The sequence below is a fragment of the Humulus lupulus genome, chromosome 7 (assembly GCF_963169125.1).
Source record: "Humulus lupulus chromosome 7, drHumLupu1.1, whole genome shotgun sequence".
Lineage (NCBI taxonomy): Eukaryota > Viridiplantae > Streptophyta > Magnoliopsida > Rosales > Cannabaceae > Humulus > Humulus lupulus.
In genome coordinates, this window is record NC_084799.1 from 122,188,842 (window position 1) to 122,203,305 (window position 14,464).

The window sequence follows — 14,464 nt, forward strand, 5'->3', positions numbered from 1 at the left end:
CAGATTTCCGGATAGCGTTTAGATTGATATCCTCGGGGAAGCAGAATTACCAATGTCTTTCACGGTAGGTGACCAGAGCTCGCGGATGGACAGAAAGGCTTCGCCTCTCCTGTTTGGTGTCCGAATTACTCTTCCAAGCAAACACGACACGGAAACTCGTCAACCCTCCCGGACTCCCTAGGGGGTATCCTTCGGGGAAGCCCCTTCCAGGAGAAGCTCTTCAAGCGGTCTTCGCGGAAACAGTTCTGTGCCTTGCACGGAACAAATCCAAGCGGTCGAGTCATGGAGGAGGCATATTTGGAATGATATCCACCTGACACAGGATCCCGCCTGACACGCCCGACAGGTCAAAGCCGCACACATCCCAGCACGCCTAAGGGTACCTTTTCGCCTACTGTTCCGCTGACAACTTGGAAAAGACGGCTGACTTTGTGTATTCCCCATACTTTCACGTAAATATACCCACATAGAGTCTTGTAGCCATGCTACTACAGTAATTGTATCCCCTATTTATGGCTGGTGTAATTAAGACTCCTGTACGTAGAGAAAAACCCTAATCCGAAACCCTAGCTATAAAGACCCCTTCATTTTACAAGAAGAGGGAGGGCCAACAAATCACATAGCAAGAACTCTACTAAAATCTCTCTAGCCTCATCTTCTTCAAGAGAACCCGAGAGAAACATTGTGAGTGTGTGAAGTTCTTGTACAACAGCCATCTTACTGTAATCCTTTCCAAGTATAATAACATCGACTCGTGGACTAGGGCTTGTTAACGCCTGAACCACGTAAAAACACTGTTTGTTTAGTTACATTTAAGCACTTCTACAGTTCTTATCTTTTTATTATTCTGTTTGTATTCGTTTCCGAAAAACTCGGTAAGCATTTTGGTGCTTTCATTGAGAGCTGTAGGAAGTTGTTAGTCAGCTCTTTTTCTGTGTACGTTTTTTGTATTCACTTCGTGCTAAAGAGATGGTGACTACGAGAAAATCCGCGGTTGACAAAAATGCTAGGGTCAACCCCGATACTGTGATGGAAGATGCGGTGCAAAACGAACCCTTGGACTACCAAGGTGAAGACCCGACATCCCGCCAGGATCGGGTCAGTACCGAAGATACGACATACTTAGAAGACGAAGAAGAGTATGTCCAAGATGGTTATTACAAGGACGGCTGCTACTATGAGAAGGACCCAGAACTGGTCCAAGTAGCCGAAGAACTGGAGGTCACCAAAGCCAAGCTTGCTGAGCAGGAGCGCCTCTCCGAAAAAATGCAGCGCATGATGGAGCGCCTCCAAAGCAAATTCGGAGACCTAGGCGACTCGGATGAGGACGCCTCTGTTTTAGGTGGTGCTGATGCCGCTATGCCGGATCCAGCCGCTGCTGGACCATCCAAAGCCGCCCCTAACAAGGGCAAAGAAAAAGTTGGAGAGCCTGTACGCGTTGACGCCCCTGCACCTCCTAAAGGCGTGAATCACCAGGCCGACTGCCCCCCCCGCGCGCCGAAGGTCTCTGGCTCTCCTAAGCCCAGACGTCCTTCAGCCCCAAGGGGGCACTCCGTGCCTAAAGGGCCCGGTGCTAAGGCACCCAGGCCTAGGGGAAGGAACAACCGCCCCAGTGATTCCGTCAACCAGGACGGTCGGGCTGCGAACTCGCACTCCGAAGACAGTTGGTCCACGGTGGACCTAAGAAGAAGGTTGGAGGCCAAGTATGAAAAGGCCAAAGGAGAAAAGGCCCGGCCTCGCGGAGATGACCTCCGAAATCATATTAATGAAAAGCTCCGGGGACGTGACCTCCCGGAGAGCGATACGAAGAGGCTCGAGGAACAGATTGCTGCCTTGACCAAGCTGGTCCGGAAGCAAAGTGGAGCCCTGTCAGACTCTGAGGAGGAAGACCCGGAACCATGTATTCGGAGGATCGCGGAAACGTCCCTCCCTGATAACTTCAAAATGCCTCACATAGAATTATATGATGGGAGGACAGACCCGCGTACCCACCTAGCTAAATACAACAAAATGATGCAAGTGGCGCGTGTAAGTGAGGACGCCAAATGCATGTGCTTCTCACTCACCCTTACCAAGTCCGCGGAGGACTGGTGGAAAAGATTAGCTCCCGGATCAATCCACAGTTGGAAGGAGCTACAGTCCGCATTCAGGAGGCAGTTCATTGCTGCCCGCGACCACGACATGGAGGTTGGATCCTTAACCAACATCAAGCAGCAACCCAATGAGAACCTCAAAGCTTTCATTCAGAGAATGATGGAAGCTGCTGCAAAGACCAAGGTCAGCGATGACATGAAGCTGATCGCCCTTCAATCGGGCCTTACTGTCGGCTCCCTGCTATGGGGGGAAATGCAAAGGAGACGGGCAGAAACGCTGTCCGAATTCATGTCAAAAGCTCAGGGAATCATCAACCTTGAGGATGCCTACCAGCAGGCCTTTGGAGTTCCCCCGGTTCCAACGCCTTCCGTGACTACGCCGAGCTTTGCTTCGCAAGCTCCCGCACCAGCCCTCACGCTTCCAGGAGCCCAATTCACTCCAAGTGTGTATGGGCCTTCCGCGTCTGCTCAGACGCCGAGTCAAACCCATTTCTCTGGGTACGGAGCTGTACAAACCGGATGTAGTATCGCTCCTGGCATGCCGCAGTCGCAAGCGGAAGGCCCAGAACGAAATTTGAGCCAATCGCGGAGCAAACGAAGCGGAAGATACTCCAACCGGGGAGACCATTCAAAGAAACCCCGGAAGGACTATGAGCCCAAGTTCACAGAGTATACCAGTTTGATAGACTCGCGAGAGAATGTCTATCGGGCGACCTGTAATATGGTCAACTACAGGAAGCCCCCGAAAGTGTCTCACGGAGGAAGGTGTCCGCGAGACTCCAATAAGAGGTGTGAGTTCCACGGAGACGTGGGGCACACCACGAACGAGTGCCTTCAGCTGAAGGATGAGATCGAGTCCCTGGCAAGAGCGGGGCACCTCGGTCAATGGGTGAGGATACCCATTATCTATCCCGGACAGGGGGTAGTTCACGGAGCTGCATATTCCCCGGGACAGAGGGGGACCGCTAGCGCTCCTGGAGCCGGTCACCCCCAATCTCCCGGGTCTCAGTTCCCAGCACTTCCTGCTCCAACCGCTCCGGCACCCATTGCCTTGTTGGCTCCAGGACCGGGCAACCCATATCCGCCCGGCCTTGCTCCGCCACCCGTTGACGGACACATAGCCACCATTTCCGGAGGGCCGCACCTTGCCGGAAGCACCCGCAACTCCCAGAAGAGGTACTTGAGGGAGTTAGAACACACCGGGGAGATGTGCGCCTTGGTTCAATCACCTGCCCAACGTCCCCGAATGATGGACCTTCCCATCACCTTCACGGAGGACGATGCTCGACATGTGCACTTCCCCCACAACGATCCCCTCGTGGTGGAAGCCCAAATTGCCAATAAGAAGGTCTCACGGATCTTGGTCGACAACGGAAGCTCCGTAAACATCCTCTTCAAAGCGGCCTTCCACGCGATCGGATTAACCGAGACAGACCTGACCCCATGCCCCATCCAGCTTCAAGGGTTCAATGGGGATGCACTCATGCCATTAGGCAAAATTCAACTTCCAGTCACCCTCAGGGGAGAAAGCGACGCTTGTGCCTTCAAGCACAGCACATTCGTGGTGGTCGACTGCCCCACGACGTATAATGCCATCCTAGGCCGACCGGTCCTAATAGATTGTGGGGCCATAACCTCGATACGCCACTTATGCTTGAAGTTTCCATGCGACGATGGGCGTATCGGCACCCTCCGAGGAGACCAGTGAAGTGCGCGAAGCTGTTATAACGTCTCCGTCCGATCCGTCTACACGGTCCAAGAGACGGTTGCTGCCATTCCTTTGGCGGAAGAATTACCAGAAACTGGGGGTGCTCAAGAGGCATACTTTGACGAACTCGACCCAAGAGTGGAAATCGAGAAAGCGATAGAGCCGATGGAGGAAGTCGAAGAGGTGATCCTCAACCCGGGAGATCCCACCAAAGTCATTCAGGTGGGGAAAAACCTGCCGTCGGCCATTCGAGATAAGATCGTGGCCACTGTGAAGAATAATCAGGATATCCTGGCATGGTGCCACGCTGATATGACGGGGATTAATCCTAATGTTGCGTGCCACGCACTCAACATAGACCCCTCTGCAACTCCAGTTCGCCAAAAGAGGAGGCCGTTAGACCCAGTGAGGGCCGAAGCCGTCAAAGCTGAAGTGGACAAATTGATGTCCATAGGCTTTCTCCAGGAGTCACACTATCCCGTGTGGTTGGCCAACCCAGTTCTGGTCCCAAAACCCGATGGGTCCTGGAGAATGTGCATTGACTTCACGGACCTAAACAAAGCCTGCCCGAAAGATTGTTTCCCTCTTCCGCGAATCGATCAGATGGTAGACGCTACTTCCGGGTACGAACTCTTATCCTTCATGAATGCGTACTCCGGATACAACCAGATCAAGATGCATGTCGCGGACCAGGAACACACCAGCTTCCTCACGGACAAGGCTGTCTACTGTTACGTGGTCATGCCTTTCGGTTTGAAGAATGCTGGGGCAACGTACCAGCGTCTAGTAAACAGGATGTTCAAGGACCAACTGGGGAGGAACATGGAGGTGTATGTGGACGACATGTTGGTAAAGTCCAAGACCTCCGGGGACCACAGTGACGACCTTGAGGAAGCTTTCGCCGTGATCCGAAAGTACGGAATGAAACTGAATCCAAAGAAATGTACTTTCGGGGTCTCGTCTGGGAAGTTCCTCGGTTTCATTGTCAGCTCCCGCGGAGTGGAAGCCAACCCTAAGAAAATTAAGGCGTTCATAGATATGCCTTCCCCCCGGAAGCATAAGGATGTCCAGAGCGTTACCGGAAGGATAGCTGCTCTCAGCCGCTTCGTATCCAAGGCCACTGACAAGTGTATCCCCTTCTTCAATGTGTTGCGAGGAAACAAGAAGTTTGAGTGGACCCCCGAATGCGAAGCAGCCTTCCAACACCTCAATGAACATTTAACCCGAGCTCCCATTCTGTCCAAACCTGTCGAAGGAGAGGCGTTGTTCTTATACTTAGCTGTGACTGAGCACGCAGTGAGTGCCGCTCTCGTCCGGGAAGATGGCCGTATCCAGCTCCCGGTGTATTACGTAAGCAAGAGGTTATTGGACGCCGAGTCCAGATATTCAATGATCGAAAAACTCTCCCTCTGCTTGCTAATTACTTCACGGAAGCTAAGGCCATATTTCCAGGCGCACACCATCAAAGTACTCACCAATCACCCTCTTCGACAAGTCTTGCAAAAACCCGAGTCTTCTGGCAGATTGCTTAAGTGGGCCATGGAACTGAGCCAGTTCGACGTCCACTACCAACCATGTGTTTCCATAAAAGGTCAAGCTCTCGCAGTCTTTATTGTGGAATGCTCGGGAATGAATGACCTCCCAGAAGATCCTGTCCCGGAACTTCCCACCTGGAAGGTCCACGTAGACGGAGCCTCAAATGAAAAAGGAGCTGGAGCAGGGGTCATCCTAATATCCCCCCAAGGGCATCAGCTCCAGAGCGCCATCCATTTCACGTTCCCAGCATCCAACAACGAGGCAGAACACGAAGCCATGTTAGCTGGATTACGACTGGCCAGAGAAGTCGGGGCCCAAAAAATTGAAGTATACAGCGACTCCCTACTTGTGGTAAACCAAATATCCGGGGAATACCAGACGAAAGGCGAAAAAATGGCTGCCTACGTGTCTCTCTCCCGCGGCCTACTGCAGCATTTCAAAGGATACCAAATCCGCCAGGTCCCCCGGGACCAGAACTCACTCGCGGACACGCTGGCCAAGCTTGCAACAGACCCGGAGATCGAACAGTATGGCTTGGTGCCCATCGGGCACTTAGAAGCACCCACTACCAAGACACAGAGGGTAAATGCCATCATCGACCATTCCCATTCCTGGATAGAACCCATCCTGAGATTTCTCACCACCGGAGAGCTCCCCACTGATAAAGCTGACGCAAGGAAGCTCCAATATCAAGCTCCCCGATACGTGGTTATGGATGGAAAGCTTTACCGCAGGGGGTTGTCCATACCCTTCCTTAGGTGTGTTGCCGGAACCGAAGTCAGCGCCATCATCCATGAGGTTCACGGAGGCTTCTGTGGCGATCATACCTCCGGGCTGAGCCTCTCCAAAAAGATCCTTCGACAAGGATACTTCTGGCCCACCATGAAGAAGGATTGTGTGGATTATGTCAGAAAATGTGAGCAGTGCTAGAGGTACGCCAAGGTTCCGCGAGCGCTGCCTACAGAAATTACCTTAATGACCAGCCCCTGGCCGTTCGCCGTTTTGGGCATTGACCTAGTAGGTTCCCTTCCAACTGGAAAAGGTGGAGTGAAGTATGCCATAGTCGCGGTAGACTACTTCACCAAATGGGCTGAAGCTGAACCTATGAACACGGTCACATCTAAAAAAGCACTGGACTTTGTCATCAGGAATATAGTGTGTCGTTTTGGGCTTCCGCGAAAAATTGTGTTCGACAACGGGAAGCAATTTGACAGTGAACACTTCACGAACTTCTGTGCTTCGCATGGAATTATCAAAAGCTTTTTCGCAATCACCAAACCCCAGGCTAATGGGCAAGTGGAGGCTGTAAACAAAATATTAAAGACCACGTTGAAGAAAAAACTCCAAGCCTGCAAGGCTCACTGGCCGGAAGAACATCCGCGAGTACTTTGGGCCTATCGCACAACAGAGAGAACTTCGACGGGGCACACACCTTATTCCATGACCTTCGGTTGCGAGGCCGTCATCCCAGTAGAAACTATGATCCACTCTCACAGGCAGGACACCTACGACCCTACCCAGAACCACGCCCTTCTCCAGGAGTCCTTGGACATGATCGAAGAGCTCCGGGAGCAGTCGCAGGTCCAACTAAAAATGTACCAAGGCAAGATAGCCCGACACTTTAACACGAGAGTCAAGAGCCGTACATTCGAAGCTGGGGATCTTGTCCTACGGAGAGTATTTCCTGCTACGCAGGATCCGGGAGGGGGAGTCCTCGGACCCAACTGGGAAGGCCCCTATGAAGTCCAAGAAAAAGTGGGCCATGGGACGTATCACTTAAAGAGACTCGACGGATCTAAAGTCCCGCGCGCCTGGAACGCGGAGCACCTCCGCCGTTACTACCAGTAGGCCCCGGACCATCTAGTCGGAAGTCCTTGGTGAAATTAGCAAAAGTGAAAAAGGTGGAAATAATCCTCCCTGTTGTAAAACACGTGCCTAGCAGGCTAATTTAATGAAACACGGAGAGATTCACTCCACTTTTATTGCACTTTTTATCCCTGTGTTCAAAGCTGCATTTTAACAAGTGACCACGCGGTCCGGAGACGTCCGGACCCCACGCTCACTTGGGGGGGTATACATGGCTAAGGCATAGCCATACGCCCCTTGAACAAAACATACACAGAACACCACTTATGTGCTAGCATTGTGTTTGAAATTTTTAAATTTTTTGAAATGTTTAAATTGTTAAGCTTAGGTTTATTTGTTGCCATGAACATGCTTGCATTACGTGTCATATGTGCATTATGTGCTTATGTGAAAATTGCCATTGAAATGCCTGCCAGTATGTATCATGAAAATCATCTCCTGTGTAGCCCAGCGATGGACAGGACTGGGGGTTGAGGCACGTTCATAGAGCTACGCCGAAACACCCCCAACTCCCTGACAAGTCCTTTGCAGAATACTCCTCGATCGCTGTAGAGTTTTGCTTCGCAAGCTCCAGCTCCGGGTCCCGCAAGGCGAAAGATGGCAAGATCCGCGATCGCTGTAGAGCTTTGCCTCGCAAGCTCCAGCTCCGGGTCCCGCAAGGGGAAAGATGGCAAGATCCGCGACCGTTGTAAGCCTTGCTTCGCAGGCTCCAGCTCCGGATCTCACAAAATAATGCATGGCGAGCTCCTCGACCATTGCAAGTTTCAGCTCCAGGAGCATACATGGTCGATCCCCCACTCACAGCAGGCCTTGCTTCGCAAAGCCCCTGCTCCGGGATCACACCTGTTGGGCGTGGCGATTTCCCCGACAGCAACGAGCCTTGCCTCGCAGGGCTCCATGCCAGGTCCCTGAAGTCAGCCACCATGAGGTTCGCAACAACAGTTAGTTTTGCTTCGCAAAGATCTAACCTTAAGTCTAGCGACGCTCACCAAAAGAACTCCCGTTCCAAGCCATGGAACGGCTCACCTTAAGCAATCCCAGCGAATAGTATAACTACAAGTCCCGGGATTGGCTATTTGCCTTAGGAAAGCTAAAGTATGGTGAAAGGAGCCTGGCCGTTGGAACCAGGAAACCTTCGTAACCTAGAAACTACATCAGCCGTTAGAGCTTCAAGTGGGAAGTGCATAGGTTCTGGCCGTTGGAACCAAAACCTCATGCGCCCCTACAACAGTTTCTACCGTATAAAAGTCTACCCTAAGCGCAAAGAAAAATGAAGAACTCGACAGAAAAGAAAGGAGAATGCTATCATTATGGCAAATATGTCTACAATGAGAAAAAAAGTACAAGGAGCTTCGCCCCAAAGAAAAACTCAAATGAAAAGTAATTAAAGATAAAACCCCTTCAAGCATTGGGGGTGGCTGCAGCTTCCACGACCGCGGCCTCGGGGACATCGGCTTCAACTGAGGCTGGTGGAGTCGGCTCATTGGAAGGCGGAACTTCGTCACGAGAAGGTTCAGAGGTCCCCGCCTCTCCGGGATCTCCTGCCTCAGGGGCTCCGGCACGTTCGTCAATGTTGTAAGTTTGGACGTACACTTCTGGGCCTTGATCCCACACCTGTAGCTTCTCCCTCATGGCGTCGGCATCCTCCCCCAGATAGCCTAGTACCTCCGGGTTCACTTTCCAGAGTTGATGCATGAGGACCACATGCGATATATTTATCATCCTGTTCAGTATCACCTCGGCATCCTCCTTCTCCTTCAAGCGCTCCGCCTCGGAGGTTGCCAGCTGTGCCTCCGTGACAGCTAATTGAGCCCTTAGTTTGTCCATCTCGGCCTTGGAGGCATCCCGCTCTCCCTTAAGAGAATCAATCTCCTTGCGCTGCTCCCTATTTTTGCTCAACACGGATTGCTTCTCGGTCACATGCCCCCTGGCAGTGAATTGCAAGGCCCCGATCTCCTTATCCTTCTCGGCGAGCCCGAACTCCAGCATAGACACGAGATCCTTGCTCCTCTTATGAAATTGCTCCTCCTCGTGCAGCTTACTCTGAAGAGTTGAATATTCCTCTTGCTGCTTAAGGAGGAGATCATTTTTTGATTGCAAGCGGGCTTCCAAGGTGTCCTTCTCCACCCTGGCTTGGGACAGCTCTTCCCGGAGCTTGGAGTTTTCGGCCTTCATCTCATCCGACCGCTGTCTGAACTCATTCTCTGCCTTGGCCCGGTACTCTTGATATTTGGCAAGATATTTCTTGTCCGCCTCTCCCTCAGCCGTGCGCCGGACCTGATCAATCTTCTCCGAAGCCTCCAAGGCCTGTTGGGTCAGATTCTGCTTCTCCGCCTCCAAGGCCTGGCGAGCCAGCTGGCTCTCCTCCAGCTGAACCAGAACTGCACCAACCTCCCGGAACGAGCATTCCGCGATCATAGAGGCCTGCAAGGAAAGACAACAGAATGAGTTAAGCCGGACCAAAAGACAGATGATCCCAAAACACAACAACTGACGGCTTACCCCGGACAATTGCTGCTTCACGGCATGTGTCAGCAACAGCGGATCCTTACTGCTACTGATGGCCCATTTCTCAGAATTGAGCTCGCACAAGCTCAGGGCCATGTCCTCCATCATCTCCGCTCCGAACGGCGCCAATGCACGTCCAAGCCTAGGCACCAGACTCTTCTCCAAGGCTGGGCCATCCAAAACCGCTCCAGCCGGGTGAAGAGACCTCACCCCCTCGGCCAACTCAGCTCTCTTCACGGCAGACAAGTTGTCTGCCCTTCCCTGGGTAATGGCCTTCTCAGCCTCCAACCGTCTCTTCAAAAAATTATCGGCTCGTCTTACACCCTCCAGAAGGGCAGCGGGGAAACGAGTTGGTTTCTGCGGGAAGTGGAACTTCAGGCCAGGCAGAGGAAGGTTTGTTGGCTGAGAAGAAGGAGACCCCGAAAGGGTGGACCCCTTTTGGGCTGGAGGAGGAGGTAGACGGGGTATTAAGGCCCCGGTCTGTTGCTTTTGCTGCTGCGACAGCGGAAGTAATTGCCCTTGTTGCTGCTGCTGGTTTGGATGTTGTTGTTGCTGCCGCTGTGGCGTTGGTGATTGTCTCTGTTGTTCTTGTTGCTGCTGTTGTTGTAGTTGTGATTGCTGTCGTTGCTGTTGTTGTTGCCTTCGACCAGGAGAAGTATGTCTAAGGCATTTCTTGTTAGCGCCCTCAGCATCTTCTCCGGGACGCTTGCTCACCCCAGTTGTCTTCACGGGGAACACAAGCCCTTCCCCGTCGCTGCTGCTACTCGAGACCATCATAGTCTCGGAAGGCCCGTCAGCAGGAGACTTCTCTACCCCCGGAGACGCTTACGCCTCGGCACTTGTCTTCTTGGGGGTGGCAGCTTTACCTCCCCTACCAGCCTTGGTCTTCCGTCCTTTCCCCGTGGACGGGTCTTGGCTGGTGGCAGCCTTCTTAATGAGCAAAGTAACCCTCCCCAACATCTTGGCTTCTGGATACTCTGCAAGAAACATACAAAGCAAGGTTAACGAACCAACAAGCAATGAGAAAGAAGATAAGCGGAAGACAAGACAATCAACAACATAAAAGCACAAGCAAGCCCGCCAGCAGGGAACAAGAAACAAGAAAAAGAAAAGTTTGAAAGGGACGACCATGCACGAGAAACGTGGATGGCCTTCCCCGAGCAAAACAAAACACCGCTTCCTGCTCCAGGAAGCTCCCGTACTCCTTGAAGTCCGGGAATGACATGCTGAGGGAAGAAGGGTCAACCATGATGACACCTTCTGGCAGACTACCGTCACTCAGACACCCGAGGAGCTCATCTACCCTATCACAATATCTGTCAAAGGGTATCCTACGCGGATCTAGCCTAAGGAAGCGGGGATCGAACCCCATCTGAGAGGTCCGGGAAACCTCAGACAGGCTGGGGGTGTGGATCAATCGAAAACTAGTCTTACCTCTCCCAGAGGTACTAGCCCCCGGAGCCCCTTCGTTAGGGTAAGCCGAGGCGTGGCGGGCCTCGATCTCCTCTTCCTCCGGCTGGGGGTCGGGGAACCTCTCCGCCCAACTAGGAGATAAAGTATTCTCGTCCCGGGCTGCTTGGTTGACCACCTTGGACAGCTCCAGGGAAATCTGCTCCCGGATGTCGGCTGACACCTGACTTTGCCCCCTGCCACTCACTGGCTCGATGCTTTGGAAAGAGGCGAGTAGCCCATACTCCCTCAAAGATTCGGAGGTCACAAGTCCCTCCACTTTCAACTCTTCCTCAGAAAGCCCTTCGTAGAACTTGGACCTCCTTATCATCTCCGCACAGCGAGGTGTCCGCGGAACGACTTCTGCAAAATTCAAATACAAGCATTAGAGATCCTCCCAAAAGGCAAATCAAACGCAAAGAAACAAAGTTGAAAAGGAGAGGAAGGAGCACTTACCAGGGATTTTGAAGTCCAAAGATAGGGCTAGCACCCTCTTCAGCGGGAAGCCAGTCGTCAGGAACCAGTACTCCCGGAGGTCTGGAACCCTCGCAGTATGACAGGTGGGACACATCACGTCCAGGTGCCTTTCCAGCCTGTAAAACCCCACCTTGTCTGAATGACCCCTCATAGGCTGAGACTTCAACCCGTAGAAGTACAGCACCTCCTCCGGGGTAGGAGCTTCCAGTTTCCGGGACTTGCAAAAGATGAACCACCCCGCTAGGAGCTTGTAGCTGGGAGGAATCAACTGGAAGGGGGCAATCCCCGCCTTCACACAGAAATTGGCAAAGTAACTTCTTAGGGGCAAGTGCGCCCCACACACTATGTGTGCCCAGCTCCAAGCACCAAAGCCCTCGTGACTCTGGCTAGCCGACTCGCCCAGCACCGACAGACGGTGCCACATCAGACTTGGGATGTTCTTCAGGCCTGCCTCGGAGGAATACAACTCCAGCATGCCATAATTCCTGAAAAGGTTCGGCTTCTGGTCCATCTCCCAGATTGAACTATTGGAAGTCGGTGGGCTAGCCGCGACCACTTTTGCTTTTCCTTTCCCCTTTGCGCCAGCGACAGGGGAACCCTTCTCCTGGGCAGAATCAGCCTCCATGACAGCGAGGAGTTGTTCCTTTGAGATGTTCGTCATTGAACAAAAGAAACAAAGAAGAAAACACTCTATGCAGTCAGCACCCTTGTCATACCCTAGTGGTATCAAAGGCGTCGGGGAGACCCTCCCCGAAAACTGCTTGGAGAGGTTCCCACCGAGCTTGCCGAGGGGTTGGCACCATGCCACCCGAAGGGCAGCAAGGAACCAGACTCAGACTCCGAGCCTAAGCCCACCAAAAGAAGTGTTTTTCCAGAGAAAGACACCCTAAAGGCGTTCATGCTTATGCCCTAAAACAGCAAAACAAGGAACGACTTTCCAAACGCAAATCGTCAAAGCATGCAAAAAAGACTACTTATCGACTCACATCAATCACATGCCTACCAAAGCCCTATTCACGCATGCACATAGGCGATAATGGCAGAAACCTCAACTCTAACAACTACCAACAACCTAAGGTTTGGGAGGAAAGAGCAAAGTAGAAATACTTACTGGTATTCGAGTAGTTGGAGGTTGAAGGAGTAACCGGATCACTGCACAGCACGATCGCGAGAAGTAAAAGCTGCAAAGACGAACGGCGATTCAAACCATGAACTTCGGCGAATAAACCCACTGCCAAATCAAAAGAAAAGTTTCTAGATCCCTTACAAAAAGAAGTGGCAAGTTCGAAGGAACGGAAGCTTGGAAGCCTGAGAGTTTGAAGGTTTGGAAATCTGAAAATCCGAAAGGTAGAGAATTTGAAAGCGTAAAGAGGAAGAAAGGTCCGTTCCCTCGTTTTTATAGCAGGGAAGAAGTCGTTTCGAATTCCTCAAATGGACGGTCCCGATCTTCCCATTCCGTGTGCATCAGATCCAACGGTTGGAGATGAAGCGACGATCCTATTTATGACTCCTCGGATGGGAATAAAGTATTTATTTCCCATCATTATACCACCTCGGGCCCGGAGTACCATTAAAGACCGTCAAATCATTACTCAGATGACTGACGCACGCATACCCAACCAGTCGCCTCACGCACACGTCTTGGTCGCAGAACCATCCCCAGCATGACGCGTGGTCCTTGCCGCACTTGAGTACTTGAGTTCGAACAGAAGAAATTCCCTTTCTTTTTCATACTAACACTCAGGCGGGAAAAAGGAACCCTTCCGGGAACACAGAAGGTGGCCCCTCGCCTAATCTAAGAAACCGAAATACCCGGAGGACTGTACAAGCTCCCGGATCTCTCAAACCTCCGTGACCTTGGGGGGTAAATGTTATCCAGATTTCCGGATAGCGTTTAGATTGATATCCTCGGGGAAGCAGAATTACCAATGTCTTTCACGGTAGGTGACCAGAGCTCGCGGATGGACAGAAAGGCTTCGCCTCTCCTGTTTGGTGTCCGGATTACTCTTCCAAGCAAACACGACACGGAAACTCGTCAACCCTCCCGGACTCCCTAGGGGGTATCCTTCGGGGAAGCCCCTTCCAGGAGAAGCTCTTCAAGCGGTCTTCGCGGAAACAGTTCCGTGCCTCGCACGGAACAAATCCAAGTGGTCGAGTCATGGAGGAGGCATATTTGGAATGATATCCACCTGACACAGGATCCCGCCTGACACGCCCGACAGGTCAAAGCCGCACACATCCCAGCACGCCTAAGGGTACCTTTTCGCCTACTGTTCCGCTGACAACTTGGAAAAGACGGCTGACTTTGTGTATTCCCCATACTTTCACGTAAATATACCCACATAGAGTCTTGTAGCCATGCTACTACAGTAATTGTATCCCCTATTTATGGCTGGTGTAATTAAGACTCGTGTACGTAGAGAAAAACCCTAATCCGAAACCCTAGCTATAAAGACCCCTTCATTTTACAAGAAGAGGGAGGGCCAACAAATCACATAGCAAGAACTCTACTAAAATCTCTCTAGCCTCATCTTCTTCAAGAGAACCCGAGAGAAACATTGTGAGTGTGTGAAGTTCTTGTACAACAGCCATCTTACTGTAATCCTTTCCAAGTATAATAACATCGACTCGTGGACTAGGGCTTGTTAACGCCTGAACCACGTAAAAACACTGTTTGTTTAGTTACATTTCAGCACTTCTACAGTTCTTATCTTTTTATTATTCTGTTTGTATTCGTTTCCGAAAAACTCGGTAAACAATAGGTAAGGGGGATAATGGGCCGTACGGCCCAACCCAGTCGTGGGCGTCTGAATGCACACGTTCATGC